Here is a 19966-nt window from a genome sequence, read left to right as displayed (position 1 = left end):
TGCAGTCACCAAGTGGTCAGAGTGAGCTGTTCTCTCATTTGTGTATGGAAGTAGCTAGCAAGCTAGCCAACGTTAACCATTTAGCTTGGGTGCTTGACTGCTATTGTTAAGTCAGAATGCTCGGATCAGCCCTAGTTTTCGGCCAGAGTTATTATTTTTAATTTATTATTTTTAATGTTTGGGAGGGGAGTGCATTTTCTTTTTATGACCTTGAGTTGGAACAGCCCCTCTCCCCCAGTAAATGTAGATCTGTCCCTAAGCATGACTATAACTATGACTATGTGTGTGTGTGCGTGTGTGTGTGTGTGTGTGTGTGTGTGTGTGTGTGTGTGTGTGTGTGTGTGTGTGTGTGTGTGTGTGTGTGTAGGGTTGCAAATTCCGGGAGCTTTACATAAGTTCACTGGTTTTCCAGAAATCCTGGTTTGAGGATTCCGGATTTCCTGCTTATTCCCTCCTGATTCCGGGAAGTCTCCAACTGGGATTTCAGGAGAACCAGGGAATTTTGCAACCCTATGTGTGTGAGACCGTCCATGGGGACAAACAGGACAGACACAGTGAGGTGGTTCCTGGTGCTCTGCAGCACTCGTCTCCTCTAATAACCTTTATTTTGGACGTGACATCCCCCCTTCCCCCACTTTGATTGGTGTTCTTTACAGAGTAAGAAAAACAAAACTATTTTAAAGGGAGAAACACGTCTCTAGTCTCGACAGTTCGGTGTTTACTGTTGAATCCCCATACAGCAGGCTTTCTGACAGCCTTTTCTGATCTGGAGTGTTTGTACACAGTGTTGAACAAGTGGCTGGTGTGGGGCATGCTTGCGTTCTCTGGATGCTTTCATTTCTGTGATCCATCTGACGTTTTGACAGATGACTGGAGCTGGCGCTCGGCCTACCTGCCACGTCCCAAGCTCAAAATGATAGGAGATTATTTGTTACAAAGCCAATTAAAGGAGGCTTAATGAAGACATGCAACGTCTATCTGCCTCTTTTGTGCATCTCTGAAGGACCTTAATTTGGGAGAGGGGGTGTCAAATTGGCGGAGTTGAACATATCAAAAGCAAGATTACAAAGACACTGAAAAAATAGATTTTTATGGAGTATAGAGCCGTTAAAACGTGTCCGATTTGTCTTATTGTTGTCTCATTGAATTCACTGTAAACTTAGCAACCTCATGAGTCATTCCACAGCAATACTGGCCTTAAGTCTACATTCTATAATGTTGTGGAGAGGCTGCAGTTGAAAGCATATGCCCAAATCTGTCATGAATGACAACAATAGCTTCAGTGTTAAAACTCCAAAGAATTTTTGGGCCAAATATTTTCATACATATCAAGTGAATAAAAGCAGTAGTTGTCATTCTTGGCTTTTCTCAATGCCTCTTTCATGTGCCATGGACAAGTCTTACAAAACAAAAAAACGCAGCCCCTACATGACTGAGAGGCTCTGGTCCAGCAGTGCCTGTTAAACAGGATCAGGTAGTCAACAAATCTTCCTTTCACCTCCAGCTTATTTCCTTTAGAAAGAATGTCTGGCCTGTGACCTCCAAGTATGGCATGTGACCTGGGCTTTACTGCCCACCCCCCACCCCCAGCGGCAGCCAGGGTAGAGGAGGGTAGTAGAGGGTAGGGGAGGCCAGGAACACCTGCTACCCTATTTTATACCTACTTCATTTAGTGTTACTACTCACTGTGGGAGCCAACCAGTTACAGGAAAGAGCACAAGAAGAATTCACCATGAGCAGCCTGAAGCCAATGAACGAGCTGGTTGGGTACGCATAAAGTAAACCAGGCATTGACGTGAGAAATGTTCTACCAACGGGAGCAAAAATTACAGCTGAAATTACTAAAATATGTTGAGTGCTGGTTCTAATCCTAGCCCCTGTCTGAGCCCAGATGAGTAAATTACTAAAATACTACATCTGAAAAACATGCCAGGTCAAGCCAGCGTCAGTCTGGCTCGACGAGCTAGGGCACTATTTTTTAATCTTCAAAAGCCTATTTTATAAATGTATAATGAGAGAGACCACGGTGGAAAAACAAATCATTTATTTTCCCCCCAACAACTAAGTGGAAACATATGGTCCTGTATAGAGGTGATCCTAACATCTTAACATCTGGACAGTATAGGGGAATCAAAGCTAAACGATGGTACGATGAACCACAGCACCCCATGCATGCCCCCATGGAACCCATGATGAAACCCTAACAGAACCATGACAGAACCGTGATGGAACCCTGATATAACCTTGACAAAATCCAGAAGTTTGCCCTGAACCCTGTTTAATGTTCAGAACATGCTCCCCTCTGTGTCCCTTCATGTTTCCCTCCCTTCTTTTCAGGGATAATTGCTAATCAAAAGAGAACTGTCGGTGGAGCCCTGAGCACGATTCTGTTCTGAGCGGTAATCGTTGGCAGCTGTGAGCTTGACTTCACAAAAACAACTGGATCGAACTCTTTCCAATATTAGGCGATGGAGGTTGCGGACGACTTAAAGACATGATACATAGGCAATTTAACCTTGCGCAATACCCTACATGCAGTTGCACCCCTAAAAACTAAAAACATTTCTCATGAGAAACTAGCTCCCTGGTATACAGAAAATACCCGAGCTCTGAAGCAAGCTTCCAGAAAATTGGAACGGAAATGGCGCCACACCAAACTGGAAGTCTTCCGACTAGCTTGGAAAGACAGTACCGTGCAGTATCGAAGAGCCCTTACTGCTGCTCGATCATCCTATTTTTCCAACTTAATTGAGGAAAATAAGAACAATCTGAAATTCCTTTTTGATACTGTCGCAAAGCTAACTAAAAAGCAGCATTCCCCAAGAGAGGATAGCTTTCACTTCAGCAGTAATAAATTAATGAACTTCTTTGAGGAAAAGATCATGATTATTAGAAAGCAAATTACGGACTCCTCTTTAAATCTGCGTATTCCTTCAAAGTTCAGTTGTCCTGAGTCTGCACAACTCTGCCAGGACCTAGGATCAAGAGAGACACTCAAGTGTTTTAGTACTATACTGTATCTCTTGACACAATGATGAAAATAATCATGGCCTCTAAACCTTCAAGCTGCATACTGGACCCTATTCCAACTAAACTACTGAAAGAGCTGCTTCCTGTGCTTGGCCCTCCTATGTTGAACATAATAAATGGCTCTCTATCCACCAGATGTGTACCAAACTCACTAAAAGTGGGAGTAATAAAGCCTTGAAAAAGCCAAACCTTGACCAAGAAAATATTAAAAACTATCGGCCTATATCGAATCTTCCATTCCTCTCAATTTTTTTTTAAAAGGCTGTTGCGCAGCAAATCACTGCCTTCCTGAAGACAAACAATGTATACGAAAAGCTTCAGTCTGGTTTTAGACCACCTCATAGCACTGAGACTACACTTGTGAAGGTGGTAAATGACCTTTTAATGGCATCAAACCGAGGCTCTACATCTGTCCTCGTGCTCCTAGACCTTAGTGCTGCTTTTGACACCATCGATCACCACATTCTTTTGGAGAGATTGGAAACCCAAATTGGTCTACACGGACAAGTTCTGGCCTGGTTTAGATCTTATCTGTCGGAAAGATATCAGTTTGTCTCTGTGAATGGTTCGTCCTCTGACAAATCAACTGTAAATTTCGGTGTTCCTCAAGGTTCCGTTTTAGGACCACTATTGTTTTCACTATATATTTTACCTCTTGGGGATGTCATTCAAAAACATATTGTTAACTTTCACTGCTATGCAGATGACACACAGCTGTACATTTAAATGAAACACGGTGAAGCCCCAAAATTGCCCTCGCTAGAAGCATGTGTTTCAGAAATAAGGAAGTGGATGGCTGCAAACTTTCTACTTTTAAACTGGGACAAAAGAAAGATGCTTGTTCTAGGTCCCAAGAAACATAGAGATCTTCTGTTGAATCTGACAATTAATCTTAATGGTTGTACAGTCGTCTCAAATAAAACTGTGAAGGACTTTGGTGTTACTCTGGACTCTGATCTCCCTTTTGAAGAACATATCAAGACTGTTTCAAGGACAGCTTTTTTCCACCTACGTAACAGTGGAAAAATCTGAAACTTTCTGTCCAAAAATTATGCAGAAAAATTAATCCATGCTTTTGTCACTTCTAGGTTAGACTACTGCAATGCTTTACTTTCCGGCTACCCGGATAAAGCACTAAATAAACTTCAGTTAGTGCTAAATACGGCTGCTAGAATCCTGACTAGAACCAAAGAATTTGATCATATTACTCCATATTACTCCATATTACTCAACCTACAAAGCATTACATGGGCTTGCTCCTACCTATCTCTCTGATTTGGTCCTGCCGTACATACCTACACGTACGCTACGGTCACAAGACGCAGGCCTCCCAAGTGTCCCTAGAATTTCTAAGCAAACAGCTGGAGGCAGGGCTTTCTCCTATAGAGCTCAATTTTTATGGAATGGTCTGCCTACCCATGTGAGAGACGCAAACTCGGTCTCAACCTGTTATGGCTGCATCCCTTTGTTATCAATTTCCGCCTGAAGACATACCCAAATTTAACTGCCTGTAGCTCAGCCCCAGAGGCAAGGATATGCATATTCTTTGGTCTCATTTGAATGGAAACATTCTGAAGTTTGTGGAAATGTTAATTGAATGTAGGAGAATATAACATCTGGATCTGGTGGAAGAAAAGAGAAAGAAAGAGCATATGTTTTCTGTTTTTTATTGTTGTAGTATCATCTTTCACATGTACTAGAATAGCCACACAGTCAGATAGGATGCTAATTTTGATGGATAACACAAGAGGGTAACTGTAGGTGTGCAAAGTTTCAGACCGATAACTTCAGGAATGGGTGAGCTACATGACATTTAGCATGAAGTCACCCAGGTGTCCCACACAAGTTGCCCAAATGTACCCAAGTGGCCGAATTGGTGAAATGACCTATAACTATATACAGCAGTGCAAATAACTATATACAACATATCAAAAAGCAATTCTAACACACACACACACACACACACACACAAAATCAGTGCCGACTCAATATTTTGCTGCCTGTGCCATATCCCATAGCAGTCTCTTTCTGATGTAAAGCAGAGGCAAACTGAACAAGTGGTGCATTTCATGCGACACAGAACACAACGACGCCTCCATGCTGTGCCCTTTTGGCCTTGAGGCACAGTCATGCCTGCAGTAATGAACTGTGGCATATGAACACCACTGGGGGCACAGGTAGAGCGGGCAGCTTGGCACCGGGGGCTCCCAGTCGGAGTCGCTATCACTGTGAAAGAAAACAATAAAAAAACATTTGTATTGTATGAGCCTTTTATCATCACATAAAATAAACAGATATGTATTGATTGTATAGAGCAGAGGGAACAGTCACTAAGGTGTTCCATTCAACTCCGGCCATTGTTGTATATATATATATATATATATATATATATATATATATATATATATACATACACACACACACACACAAAAACAAACTACACATTTCATTGCAAAAAAAAATAAAATAAAAAAAAAATAAATATTGTTTATATATAATATATGTATATTTTTTTATATTTCATAAAACGGCATTAGCACTTACCCATCCAGAAGTACGTCCTGTCCTTGCAGAAACAGCTCCTCAGTTCGTTTGAATCATAACACTCCAAGATTCCTCAAACAAAAAATCTGTCTCACTTTCACTTTTACTTTAGAGTTCGACTTCGCTTTACATGATTTATTTGCCAGGATATCTTCAATGAAATCGTTGAAACTACAACTTTCCGAAATACAGCTGTGCGTAAAAAGCCTTACAGCAACTCCTCTGATCGTCAAGGCGAAAATGGAGTTCCCTGCGCATGCAATTACAACCAAGGAATTGTGGTCCAACCCCAAACCATTACATACTGGCGTTTACCTCAGCTCATTGGCTATCTACCCAGCTAGATTTCAAGAAGATCAGTGGTCATTGGGCAGAAATATAGTCAATCAATGAAGCTTCGCTAAAATTATTGGTGCGTAAGGTAGTCATTTATAGTTGTCTTCAAATGAGCTCACTTCGGTCAATTCTCCCCGCAAAAAAAACAATGATGTTTGACTGTGTTGCAAACATCCAGAGGAATGCACTGAAACCCACCATGACTAGATAAACAATTGTTTACAGGGGCGAATCACGCAGAATGCTCCGTAAAAAATTGATAGAGATGGAATTCACGGCACAAACAGTTTACAAAATGTTTAGATTTAGGCTATAAAAATGGATTTTATCAAAGAAAATGGCACTTCATTTGATCAATGGGACACTCAGGAAGAGAAATAAGAGCAAGATATCAGAATGTAAGTCATAATTTTACCTTCAGATGTGAATGTGTAAAAACTGTCATGGCGGAAAATGTTTCTGTTCTTGATTGCTCTTCTCAAACAAAAGCATGGGATTTGTTCTCTGTAATAGCTATTTTAAATTGGAAAACGTAGTTTGATTACCAAGATTCTAATCTTTTGAAAGGTGTAAGACACTTGCATTTTCAAGAATGTTTAATGTTACGAAGTTGTATTTTTAGTTGTCACTCTGAAATTTCCCCTGATGTTGGTCCCTGTACAGGGATCGCAGCCATAACAGGCTAAGTCTTTACTGAAGACTCATCTCTTCAGTGGGTCATATGATTGAGTGTAGCCTGGCCCAGGAGTGTGAAGGTGAACGGAAAGGCTCTGGAGCAACGAACCGCCCTTGCTGTCTCTGCCTGGCCGGTTCCCCTCTTTCCACTGGGATTCTCTGCCTCTAACCCTATTACAGGGGCTGAGTCACTGGCTTACTGGGGCTCTTTCATACCGTCCCTAGGAGGGGTGCGTCACTTGAGTGGGTTGAGTCACTTACTGTATGTGATCTTCCTGTCTGGGTTGGCGCCCCCCCTTGGGTTATGCCGTGGCAGAGATCTTTGTGGGCTATACTCGGCCTTGTCTCAGGATGGTAAGTTGGTGGTTGAAGATATCCCTCTAGTGGTGTGGGGGCTGTGCTTTGGCAAAGTGGGTGGGGTTATATCCTTCCTGTTTGGCCCTGTCCGGGGGTGTCATCGGATGGGGCCACAGTGTCTCCTGACCCCTCCTGTCTCAGCCTCCAGTATCTATGCTGCAGTAGTTTATGTGTAAGGGGGCTAGGGTCAGTTTGTTATATCTGGAGTACTTCTCCTGTCCTATCCTGTGTCCTGTGTGAATTTAAGTATGCTCTCTCTTTCTCTCTTTCTTTCTCTCTCTCGGAGGACCTGAGCCCTAGGACCATGCCTCAGGACTACCTGACATGATGACTCCTTGCTGTCCCCAGTCCACCTGGCCGTGCTGCTGCTCCAGTTTCAACTGTTCTGCCTGTGATTATTATTATTTGACCATGCTGGTCATTTATGAACATTTGAACATCTTGGCCATGTTCTGTTATAATCTCCACCTGGCACAGCCAGAAGAGGACTGGCCACCCCACATAGCCTGGTTCCTCTCTAGGTTTCTTCCTAGGTTTTGGCCTTTCTTGGGAGTTTTTCCTAGCCACCGTGCTTCTACACCTGCATTGCTTGCTGTTTGGGGTTTTAGGCTGGGTTTCTGTACAGCACTTTGAGATATCAGCTGATGTACGAAGGGCTATATAAATACATTTGATTTGATTTGAATTTCTGGGGGCAACATTGCCAAACAATTTTGCTGGCAACAGAGTGGGGTATGAGACACTGGAGCAATGATGAGCAATGAGCAACATGGGCATGAAAAATATATCTAATATGAAGCAGATACAGTTGAAGTCGGACATTTACATACACCTTAGCCAAACACATTTAAACTCAGTATTTCACAATTCCTGACATTTAATCCTAGTAACAATTCCCTGTCTTAGGTCAGTTAGGATCACCACTTTATTTTAAGAATGTGAAATGTCAGAATAATAGTTGAGAGAATTATTTATTTCAGCTTTTATTTCTTTGATCACATTCCCAGTGGGTCAGAAGTTTACATACACTTCTCATGACGTTGGCCTGAGGGGGAGGTTTATGACCCCCATAAATACATTTCCCCGTTTGCCTCTCTCTACTCTAACCATGTGACTATTGAAAATACCTTTGTTAACATTGAGAGAGAGTCTGGTGACATCAAAAGATGGGAGACGGAACAACATTTCGGTAATCCATCCAGTTGAAAATATGCGTTGGGACTTAATGAATATGATGTCAGTTCAGTTGGCGTCTGAGACATGATTACTGATGATAGGACGACATAACTTGTATCTTGGAAAATCTACACATTCTAGTTATCAGATTCACATGGAATTGTTGTGCAATTTAAATGTTTAAATATGAAACCATTTGTGAAAAGCTGAAATGTCATTTTTAGGTCCTAAATTAGAGAATTGGTTTTCATGAGTGAACCATGCTCAACTCAGTGGCCCCGCCCATGTGAACAGACACTGGTTGTAAACTATGAAACACGGCCCTCTCTCCCAATAGAGAGGGAAGCCCCTTGACGAAAATGTAACTTTCTTTTTCCAATGACATTAGGACGATGGTCCTATGTTAAAAGGGCTCAGATAATAACCTAACAAAATTAGCATTGAATTTCAACGTGAAGATGACGGTCAACACGGCGAAAGGATGAATTTCGACTATACCAGCCAGAATATAGCATGAGCTTAAAAGTATGGCAACTTGGTATGAACTTTGAACTCTTATTCACTAAAGAGGTGATACCCTCTCTGCCCACCAAACGTGGGCTAGTAGAGGATGGACATAGTATCCATTCTACCACGCTCCAGTTCACCACTAGACATTCTTCACAGGACCAGAGATCCATGCTGGACCAACCTGGCCGTCTATCTACGACCAATCTACCGAAGCGCAGCTCAGAGTAAATATTTATTGCATTTTCCTTTTTCAAATGGGGGGTTATTTAGAATGTATAAGATAATGTATTTACGATAGCGTAGCTGCCTACGGCCCGATAGAGACACAAAATGTATTTGTTCCTCAGTCTTCCCGCTCTTTCATTCAAAACCCAATCCCCTTTCTTTGTGTAACCAGCTGTCATATCTGTTCCGTCCACTAGGGACGTTTTCCTTTATGACATCATTTGTAATCAATGTATGATACATTCTGTGTATATGTAATTCTGTGTGATTATTTAGGTATTTATAAATAAATAATTAAACCAAATTTTGTATTGCTGATTCAACTTGTTAGCCAGGGTTTGTGAAGAATTTACAACTTTCAGATGAGACTAAATAAGGTGACGATTAAATATTGACTGCTGCTGATGTAAAAGATTACTAGGTCTTTAAGAGTTTATTCGGAAGATAACAGCTCGATAAACATTATTTCGTGGTGCCCCGACTTTCTAGTTAATTACATTCACCTGATTAGCTTAATCAGGTAATATTAATTACAGATAAATTATTTTATAGAATAGCATGTCATATCACTTAATCCAGGCATAGCCAAAGACACGACACACTCAATTAGTATTTGGTAGCATTTTGGGTAACTTTCCACAAGCTTCCCACAATAAGTTGGGTGTATTTTGGCCCATTCCTCCTGATAGAGCTGGTGTAACTGAGTCAGGTTCGTAGGCCTACTTGCTCGTGCTTGTACATGCTTTCAGTTCTGCCCACAAATGTTCTATAGGATTGAGGTCAGGGCTTTGTGATGGCCACTCATTTTCGTTCCTCATGATGCCATCTATTTTGTGAAGTGCACAAGTCTCTCCTGCAGCAAAGCACCCCCACAACATGATGCTGCCCCCCTCCCCCCCCCCGTGCTTCACAGTTGGGATGGTGTTCTTCGACTTGCAAGCCTCCCCCTTTTTACTCCAAACATAACGATGGTCATTATGGCCAAACAGTTATATATTTTTTTCATTAGACCAGAGGACATTTCTTCAAAAAGTACGATCTTCGTCCCCATGTGCAGTTGCAAACCGTAGTCTGGCTTTTTTAAATGTTTTGGAGCAGTGGCTTCTTCCTTGCTGAGTGGCTTTTCAGGTTATGTCGATATAGGACTCGTTTTACTGTGGATATAGATACTTTTGTACCTGTTTCCTCCAGCATCTTCACAAGGTCCTTTGCTGTTGTTCTGGGATTGACTTGCACTTTTCGCACCAAAGTACGTTCATCTCTAGGAGACAGAACGTCTCTCCTTCCTGAGCGGTGTGACGGCTGCGTGGTCCCATGGTGTTTATACTTGCGTACTATTGTTTGTACAGATGAACGTGGTACCTTCAGGCGTTTTGAAATTGTTCCCAAGGATGAACCAGACTTGTGGAGGTCTACAATTTTTTTCTGAGGTCTTGGCGGATTTCTTTTGATTTTCCCATGATGTCAAGCAAAGAGGCACCGAGTTTGAAGGTAGGCCTTGAAATACATCCACAGGTACACCTCCAATTGACTCAAATGATGTCAATCAGAAGCTTCTAAAGCCATGACATCATTTTCTGGAATTTTCCAAGCTGTTTAAAGGCACAGTCAACTTAGTGTATGTAAACTTCTGACCCACTGGAATTGTGATACAGTGAATTATAAGTGAAGTAATCTGTCTCTAAACAAGTGTTGGAAAAATTACTTGTGTGATGCACAATAGTTTGATAACAAGTTTTATAACAAGAAATTTGTAGAGGGGTTGAAACACTTAGGTTGAAGTCATTAAAACTCGTTTATGTAAACTTCCGACTTCAACTGTATGAACTTAAAACTACATTTCCCCATGTTTTTACTCATATCTATAGCTTGTTGTTTGTTGCATGTCGACTGCCACATCTATAGGCTACTGGAATTTAGCAGCTAACAAACAAAGAGTTGTTGCAACAAAGAGGTGTTGCCCCTGCCCTGGGCATCCACTCAACCTACTGCCAGTCAAGTCAATGGCAATGCAGACATAAGGATAACTAGATTTAGTTATCCTTAATTCTAAGCCAGGAAGTGTAAATGATATTCATCCAACTAGTCAGACAATTAAGCATACAGCATAAAACAAAAAACTAAATGTAAAATCTGTATGGCTAGCTAGCGAATTAGCCTGTTTGTCCCATTGACTTAGCATGGCTTTCAGTTAGCACGGTAATCGATTAGCATGTGCACCACAGTGGATACTTTCGGTAGAACCTGTTGTGACTAGGGGGCAGTATTTTCATTTTTGAAAAAAAAAAACTGTTCCCGTATAGCAAACGGGATATTTTGTCAGGACAAGATGCTAGAATATGCATATAATTGACAGCTTAGGATAGAAAACACTCTACAGTTTCCAAAACTGTAAAAATATTGTCTGTGAGTAAAACAGAAAGGGAAAAATCCAATCCGGAAGTGCCTCATGTTTTGAAAGCGCTGCATTCCAATGCGTCCCTATTGAGCAGTGAATGGGCTATCAACCAGATTACTCTTTCTCTGTATTCCCGAAGGTGTCTACAGCATTGTGACGTAGTTTTACGCATTTATGTTGAAGAATACCCGTAAGCGGCTACATTGTGCAAGTGGTCACCTGATGCTCCCAGAGAGATTCTTGCATAAAATACAGAGGTAGCCATTACTCCAATCGGTCCTACTGAAAAACTCATTTTCCCGATGGATATATTATCAAATAGATATTTGAAAAACACCTTGAGGATTGATTGTAAACAACGTTTGCCATGTTTCTGTCAATATTATGGAGCTAATTTGGAATATGACTGCAATTTCCGGGCGATTTCTCAGCCAAACGTGAAGAACAAACGGAGCTATTTCGCCTACAAAAAAATAATATTTTTGGAAAAAAGGAACATTTGCTATCTAACTGGGAGTCTCGTGAGTGAAAACATCCGAAGCTCATCAAAGGTAAACTATTTAATTTGATTGCTTTTCTGATTTCCGTGACCAAGTTACCTGCTGCTAGCTGGACAAAATGCTATGCTAGGCTATTGATAAACTTACACAAATGCTTGTCTAGCTTTGGCTGTAAAGCATCATTTGAAAATCTGAGATGACAGGGTGATTAACAAAAGGCTAAGCTGTGTCTCAATATATTTAATTTGTGATTTTCATGAATAGGAATATTTTCTAGGAATATTTATGTCCGTTGCGTTATGCTAATTAGTGTCAGGCGATGATTACGCTCCCTCATGCGGGATGGGGAGTCATTAGAGGTTAAACGTTGCAAACTGAACACAGTGTGTATGTATTAACATTTCATTATCAAATATTGTAGTAAAACAACATATGAGATGTGAATGGCAACATTTCACTCCAACATGGGAGTTGATTTTTCAGATCAAAAACGGTCGCCATGGTTTCCAAGATATTTTGGAAGAGCAATATTTGCCCTCTGATGGGAGGATTCCAAAAAATTGCCATTTAGGTGGCAATCCGATCAAGATTCCCCATTTTTTTTTCAATATTGGGAACCTTGATCGGCAGTGGCGAGGTGGCCTAAAGAGACTATTTTCCTTGTCTTAATACCCTGTGCATGATGACATAACCTTCTGATTACCAACGCGGAGGGTAAGCATAGTTTAACAGCTCTTGGCTCTTCTCCATCTCTTCTCCAAGACACAACAAAGAGCTCTAGTCTTATCAGACGATGCAGGCTGAGGTTAAGAAGCACATTACCTCCTGAGGCTTGTGTGTTTTAGCTAGGGATTTACAGTCTTACACTAAGCCAGGCGCACAAGGCAAATTGGGCTCTGAAAGCCAATAAACAAAGTTTTACAAGATCAGCTACCGTGTTTATTAACTTAAAAACAATATCCTGCTTGGAATAATTCAGGAGCCTGGTTTATGATCTATGCCTTATGGCTGGATAAGATAGGTTAGGGAGGTGAATGCACACAAAGGAATAGAAGATTTGTGCACGTGCCCCCGAGGTGCAATAATGTATTTTAATGCTGGGAGGAGATAAGGGGCTGAACACAGGCTACACATGTCCTCTGGGAGAGGTGGAGGGGCAGAGGGACAGAGGGGTGGAGGTGTGGTGCTGCTTCCCACTGCTCCCTCCTGTCCAATCATATTACGCCAGAGGGCTGTGGCCATAGTAATGTATTCCTGAGCACTCCTCTGGGACAGGGGAGCTGTAGTCATAACGACCCTGCCAGCCCCTCCCTTTGGAGTTGCAGCCCTTCAGCCCTAGATCTAGGAGTCTCCCCTGAGAGCCCCTCCCCTTGATCCTGGCTGCAGCCCTGCAGCCAGTTCTCCCCTGAGAAGTGGGCCCACCTCCAGACCCACAGGCAAGGCCCGCTGGAGATTTATGATGCCATTGTGAGCTGCATGGGCACCTTGATGAGTGATTAGTTAGCAGGGGACAGATTAGGCTGCCATGGTGGTATCACTTGATGTGGTATAATCCAGGGTATAGGGAGTGGTGGGGGCCCTATCCTCATCCGTTACGCTAGGTCTGATCACTGATCAGGCCCCTGGCACCCCCACTCTCTCCAGTGCCTGTCTAGGTGCTGGTCTCTCATTAAACTACCCTGGGAGTGAGGGAGGAGGACGAGGACAAGAAAATATATATTTTCCTTGAAAGTCTCCCCCAATAGACAGTATTGGAGTGGTGCATGTATGTGTGTTACAAAGTACTCTTCGTAAAAAGCCAATTACGGCAACATTTGTCATAAAATAAAAGTTGATGTAATGGGCAATAAGCACAGGTTTCAGACTGGTGTTGGAATACGTCTCAGAAGGGGGCTCCGGTGTTATTTGCTGTTGAAAAGCATGTCCAGCATGGTGTCTCAGTGTTGTATTGTGTTGTGTCTAATCATTCTCCTCGCAGTAGGAGCACTAAGTAGGTTCTGAGCTTAACTCCACAGGTGATCTTGAACCTGTTAGTCTGCTGACTCACACACTATACGCCATGTACAGTGTAGACTATATAAAATACAGGAAATAATACCATCCATCATGGAAGTCTACTGCAAGAACACTAAGTGTGAATTTAAGTATGCTCCCTCTAACTCTCTCTCTCCCATCTGGGACAAGCTGAGCCCTAAGACCATGCCTCAGGACTACCTGGCCTGATGACTCCTGGCTGTCCCCAGTCCACCTGGTCGTGCTACTGCTCCAGTTTCAACTGTTCTGCAGCCCTGCTAAGAAACCCTGACCTGTTCACTGGAAGTGCTACCTTGTCCCAGACCTGCTGTTTTCAACTCTCCCTCTCTCTCTCTCTCTCTCTCTCTCTCTCTCTCCCTCTCTCTACCGCACCTGCTGTCTCGACCTCTGAAAGCTTGGCTATGAAAAGCCAACTGACTTTTACTCCTGAGGTACTGACCTGTTGCACCCTCTACAACCACTGTTATTATTATTTGACCCTGCTGGTCATCTATGAACGTTAGAGCATCTTGAAGAACAATCTGGCCTTAATGGCCATGTACTCTTATAATCTCCACCTGGTACAGCCAGAAGAGGACTGGCCACCCCTCAAAGCCTGGTTTCTCTCTAGGTTTATTCCTAGGTTCCTGGTTTTCTAGGGAGTTTCTCCTAGCCACCGTGCTTCTACATCTGCATTGCTTGCTGTTTGGGGTTTTAGGCTGAGTTTCTGTATAGCACTTTGTGACATCTGCTGATGTAAAAAAGTTATTTGTAAATACATTTGTTTGATTGAAATTTGATTGAACACAGTGTTGAAAAGCCTTTAAATCACTAGTAATTTCCTGTTCGATATTTGTGCATGTTTGCCTTGGGCTAGTAATTCATGTGTTTTATTTGGTGCTCATAATGTATCTCACTAGAGGATACTTGTTTCCACGCAACAGTCAGGCCTCCCATGGAGCAGAGCAGACTGACTCTACTCTTCATGTGTCCAGAGAGAGAGCTAGAGGAAGAGAGTGACATAGAGAGAGAGAGAGAGGGGGGAGGGGGGAGAGACACAGAGAGTGAGAGAGAGATAAAGGAGAGACAGAGACAGAGAGAAAGATAGAAAGAGAGAGCGAGAGAGAGGAACGTCATGGTGCCCAGCTACCCCAACAGAGCCCTGAGGTCATAGGTCAAAAGCCAAACACTACAGCCTTGCCCCCTGAGAGCCTGTCAATCAGTCCCCCACAGCAAGCCAGTAAAATCCATATTTTAACACTCTCTTTCTGTTCTCTAGAATGTGTAAAAATGATCTTGGATGCACTTGAGTGGGAAAATTGGGGGCCTAGATCATGTAGTGAAGGGGCCATAGCCATTACTCTGAGATCACCCAATGGACACAGGGGCAGAAAAGGGTTAACCTCTGTATCAGCTCTTCACACACAGGGAGCTGCATGGGGGATGCACAGAAGCTCTGGGAAGGGTATTACATATCAGTCAGTGCAGGAAACGTTGGCTGCAGAATTATGTTGATCGATAGACCCCTCTGATTGGAGCTTAGTGCCCTGGTGCCCCCTGGAAACTGAGAAGACAGATCTCCCCCTTATCCCTCCAACCGTCATTCTCATCCAGTCAGCTCCAGGCTCCCCCCACTACTTCCACACCCCCCACCAACCCCCTGACGATGTTTTCTTTCCAGCATGTGATCACAGGAGGATTGGATCATGCTGGGGATTAAGGGTGTGGAGAAGGAAGAGGGAGGCACCCACTGAGCACAAAAGACACGGGGCTCCCCAGGCCATTAGCACTGGTCCCCACGGGCCCCTATAGGCCCTCCAGGCCACAGAGAGGCTCTCTGTTTGAGGCCCCTGGAGGAGGCAGGAGGAGGCTCAGCTGGAGCTCCATGGAGCCCCCTGCAGCAGCAATAATAGCACTGTGGCCCCCCATTAAAGGAGGGTCCCTGTCCGCAACACACGCACGCACGCACACGCACGCACGCACACACACACACACACACACACACACACACACACACACACACACACACACACACACACACACACACACACACACACACACACACACACACACACACACACACACACACACACACACACACACACACACACACACACACCACAGGAGCTGTAATCTGTTTGCCAGGAGTTGAGGTGTCAGGAGTGGTGGGGAGGGGAGGGCTGCAGACACACTTTAGAGTTTGAGGGTTGCTGTTGTTGTTTTCTTCTTCTGTGGTTTACTTTCTTTCAGAGCACAGTTCAAAATGTATGGCCAACAGCCAAAAAAAAACATCATATTGGATTTATACCCTGTGCATCATATCTACTATCTCTGTCATGGAAGCACACTGTAAAACTGGTAAATACTTGTAGTGCACTTGACGTCCTCATGAACTGTGCTGTGAAATTTTCATATAAGGTAAATAATGGCACATATATTTTTTTATCACAAACGACACCACTGCTACTTTTACTTTAAGCACCACTACTACTATACGTGGCAGTTGAAGTAGAGGTAGCAGTAACTGGTGTAGAGGTGAGAATAACTTTCTAGAAAGCATGTCTGTGTTAGAGGAAAAACATGGGCAAAAAAACCACTCTGCTGCCAAGTATAGTGTTGCTTTTCAGGCAGGCATTTTCAACAGACAACACTTTTCAGGCAGGCATTTTCAACAGACAACACTTTTCAGGCAGGCATTTTCAACAGACAACACTTTTCAGGCAGGCATTTTCAACAGACAACACTTTTCAGGCAGGCATTTTCAACAGACAACACTTTTCAGGCAGGCATTTTCAACAGACAACACTTTTCAGGCAGGCATTTTCAACAGACAACACTTTTCAGGCAGGCATTTTCAACAGACAACACTTTTCAGGCAGGCATTTTCAACAGACAACACTTTTCAGGAAGGCATTTTCAACACACAACACTTTTCAAGCAGGCATTTTCAACAGACAACACTTTTCAGGAAGGCATTTTCAACAGACAACACTTTTCAGGCAGGCATTTTCAACACACAACACTTTTCAAGCAGGCATTTTCAACAGACAACACTTTTCAGGAAGGCATTTTCAACAGACAACACTTTTCAGGCAGGCATTTTCAACAGACAACACTTTTCAGGAAGAAGAAATTGCCCTCTCCTCCTCCTCCCCCGATCTCTCTCCATCCCTCCCATAGCCCATCGCTTCTCTTTAATGAGTCACCGTAAATGACAGCTTTAATAGGTGCCTGTGGCTGTGGAGAAGGGGCTGTTAATGATAGAAAAGAACAGAGGGCCATTTGCATCAATCAGCTCTAAATCAGTTTTTATGATAATGCAGTGGAGCGGAAAGAGGGGAGAGGAGGAGAAGAGAGAAATAGAGAAGTGGAGTGGAGAGGCCCCCAGACACCTCCTGCATTATGATGTAACGTGGCCCCAGGCTCCTCCACTCACACCTCAGTGTAGATCTCTTAAAAACACACACCGGGCTGCCTGGGGGGCAGAGCGGGGAACTGGGGGCCTGCCCCCCCAGACATAGCCATACAGGGCCCAGTGCATCACACATGGCAGCAGGCACAGAGAGGAATGAACTGGACCGCCTCCCTCCCTCCCTCCCTGGCTACCCCAGAGAGAGAGAGTGCCTGTGCCAAGGACCAATGAAAGACACCTCTGTCCTGCACAGGCAATTAAGCCGGCAATGCCGTACCTCTCGGTCAGTACGTCTCTGTCTCTCTCTTTACTAAGCCCCGATGTTGGATCTGGATCACACATCTCACTTTCCTTTATAAATTATTAACTCTACGCAAATGCCTTGAGACATTTTGAGACTCAACTCCATGTAGTCAGACTACTTTCGTTTTGAACAAACAAATAAAAAAATAAAAACACTGCATTTTAGTTGCTTCTTCTCATCTCAACCTACATTTGTGTAATTTACCTTGTGAATCGCATTGTTACAAGAGCAATTAATACAAACAGAGATCATGTATTCTATCCGCAGGTGTGGTGGAGTAGAGATCCCCAACCAGGTAATAAATAGCCATGTACTTACAGTGAGTGGGGTTGTAAGGTCAATATAATTATAGCTCATCATATCACTTTAACATATGGCATTCATTACTTACGCCACTGCTAATCCACTTTAAATAGGATGTAAGATATACCTAGAGATATAAACCATAGCCAGTAAACAATGCTGAAAAATGTATTTTGAAGACACATACAGAAGTTTCTGTACCTAGAAGAAAGTTAGTAACTCCAAGGTACCAACTACGGCTTTTATCAACATCACGGACCTCTGAAGATGAGACAAACGAGTGGTTAAAGAAGAAGACTCACCTACAGTAGATAACCACTAAGCTGACTCCAACAGCACCAATAATCCTTCCCCCTTTGCAGAGAGTAAAATAAAAGATCAAAAGAAAATCCAAGGCAGCTACTAAAAGAAGAAAGAGCAAAACAGGTTCAGATGACCTTGAATGCTCTTGAATACCAGGCTGGAAAGGTTGTCAAAGCCTGGCAGTTCTAGATGGCAGTACAAAACATCCCAATGTTACACAAAAGGAGCTCTGACAGCCACAGAATCCTCACTAACACACAGACAGGCGTGACAATGCCCCTTCAGGCTAACGCCTATTTTCTCCCTCCCTCAAAAGCTCTTTGCTTCCCTCTCTCTGTCTCTTTCTCTCTCTCTCATCCACAGATGGCTCCCTGTGAGTGGAGGCAAGGCGAGGGGAGGCGATGGGAGGGCACTGCTGTTTCACAGTAATCCCCAGCCACACAGACAGAAAAAGCTTGTTATAGCGCTGGCTGGCTGATCACCGCAAAAAGTCAACCCAGAGCCAGGGAAAGGTCACCAGGAATTAGGCTACGCTCAAACTCCAAAGACCCGTCTAATTCCCCCATAAGCCCTTTGAAACCCAACCTGTTCTGGCTATGCTGTGGGCTCAGCCTTAGCCTGCTAGTAAAACCCCTCACTAAATCTAGCTGGGACTCATTTACTATACTGAGGTACACACACACACACACACACACACACACACACACACACACACACACACACACACACACACACACACACACACACACACACAACACACACAACACACACAACACACACAACACACACACACACACACACACACACACACACACACACACACACACACACACACAGTTGGTCTCGCTCTGACAAAACAGGCACAGGCTTTTCCCGATGACTAGACTAGAACAATCGACTAAAGAATCAATGATTTTCAATGGGGGTGTAAAAGGAATTTGAGCGCCGGGTCCAGACGCTACACAAGAGCTTTGGGGCTGAGCTCCCTTAGACGTGAGGCAGCTTTGAAGACAGTGTCATGGTAATGGGGGGGTTTGGGGTTCATGCCACCGCCGCTGTTGCTGTCAATTATCCACTTTGAAAAGTAGACTTCTGAAAAACTGCTTTAAGGTGAAAAGAAGTCCGTCAAAAGAAGAAGACCTAGGAGATCTGAACAGAAAGCGTTTTGTGCAATATCAACTTTAAATGCCTTTTGAACTTTCAAACTTAAAAAAAAATACATTAAAAAAAGTGGAAATACATTTCCCAGAGAAAATGGCAGCCCTGGGCAAAAAGTAAAATGTTTACATTGTGAATGTTTTGCTTACTCCTTTTTCTAAGACACGTATACAGTGAGTAAGAAGTAAGTAAGAAATCTCAGCCTTTTAGCTTTGAAGATTGTTTCACTCTCTTAAATGAGAGAAACTAAACGACAATAGATCTTGGATCAGAAAAGCCTCTTAATTTTCATCCTCTGAGTAAATTACTATTACAAATGTAACGTCTCCTCTGTTCCCTCTGTCTCTCTCTTGCTCTCTCTCCCTTTTTCACCAGGAGGAGATAGGAAATCATCCTGAGGAGAAAAACAACCCATAATGTGACTAAATAGCACTAAAGATGTCTGTGTAAATAGCACTAAAGATGTTTGTGTAAATAGCACTAAAGATGTCTGTGTTCAAGAGTCCTCACATATTTCTCTCTCAGGCGTATCATTACCTCTTTCAACATGGCTGTATTAGCCTTTGAAAGAGAGACCGAATAAAAGCCTTGGCAAGGCCATGCCTGTATCCATGGAAAACCTCTCCAGCTAGAGAATAAAACACCAAATTGATCTTTCCTCTTTACTCAACAACACAACCAAACATTTTCAGAGGACAAGCCAACTGGAGAAATGAGTCTGA

The 19966-nt window shown here is 43.1% G+C and overlaps 1 protein-coding gene across 11 annotated transcripts in view; it reads right to left on the bottom strand.

Moving 5' to 3' along the window:
* LOC110533651 (activator of transcription and developmental regulator AUTS2) overlaps positions 1-19966 on the bottom strand; it is a 484459-nt gene that overhangs the window by 77489 nt on the left and 387004 nt on the right. The gene's annotated exons all lie outside the window — the stretch shown is intronic.

The sequence above is a fragment of the Oncorhynchus mykiss genome, chromosome 10 (genome assembly GCF_013265735.2).
Source record: "Oncorhynchus mykiss isolate Arlee chromosome 10, USDA_OmykA_1.1, whole genome shotgun sequence".
Lineage (NCBI taxonomy): Eukaryota > Metazoa > Chordata > Actinopteri > Salmoniformes > Salmonidae > Oncorhynchus > Oncorhynchus mykiss.
Note: the sequence above shows the minus strand (reverse complement) of the source record. Positions and strands in the feature narration are given on the sequence as shown.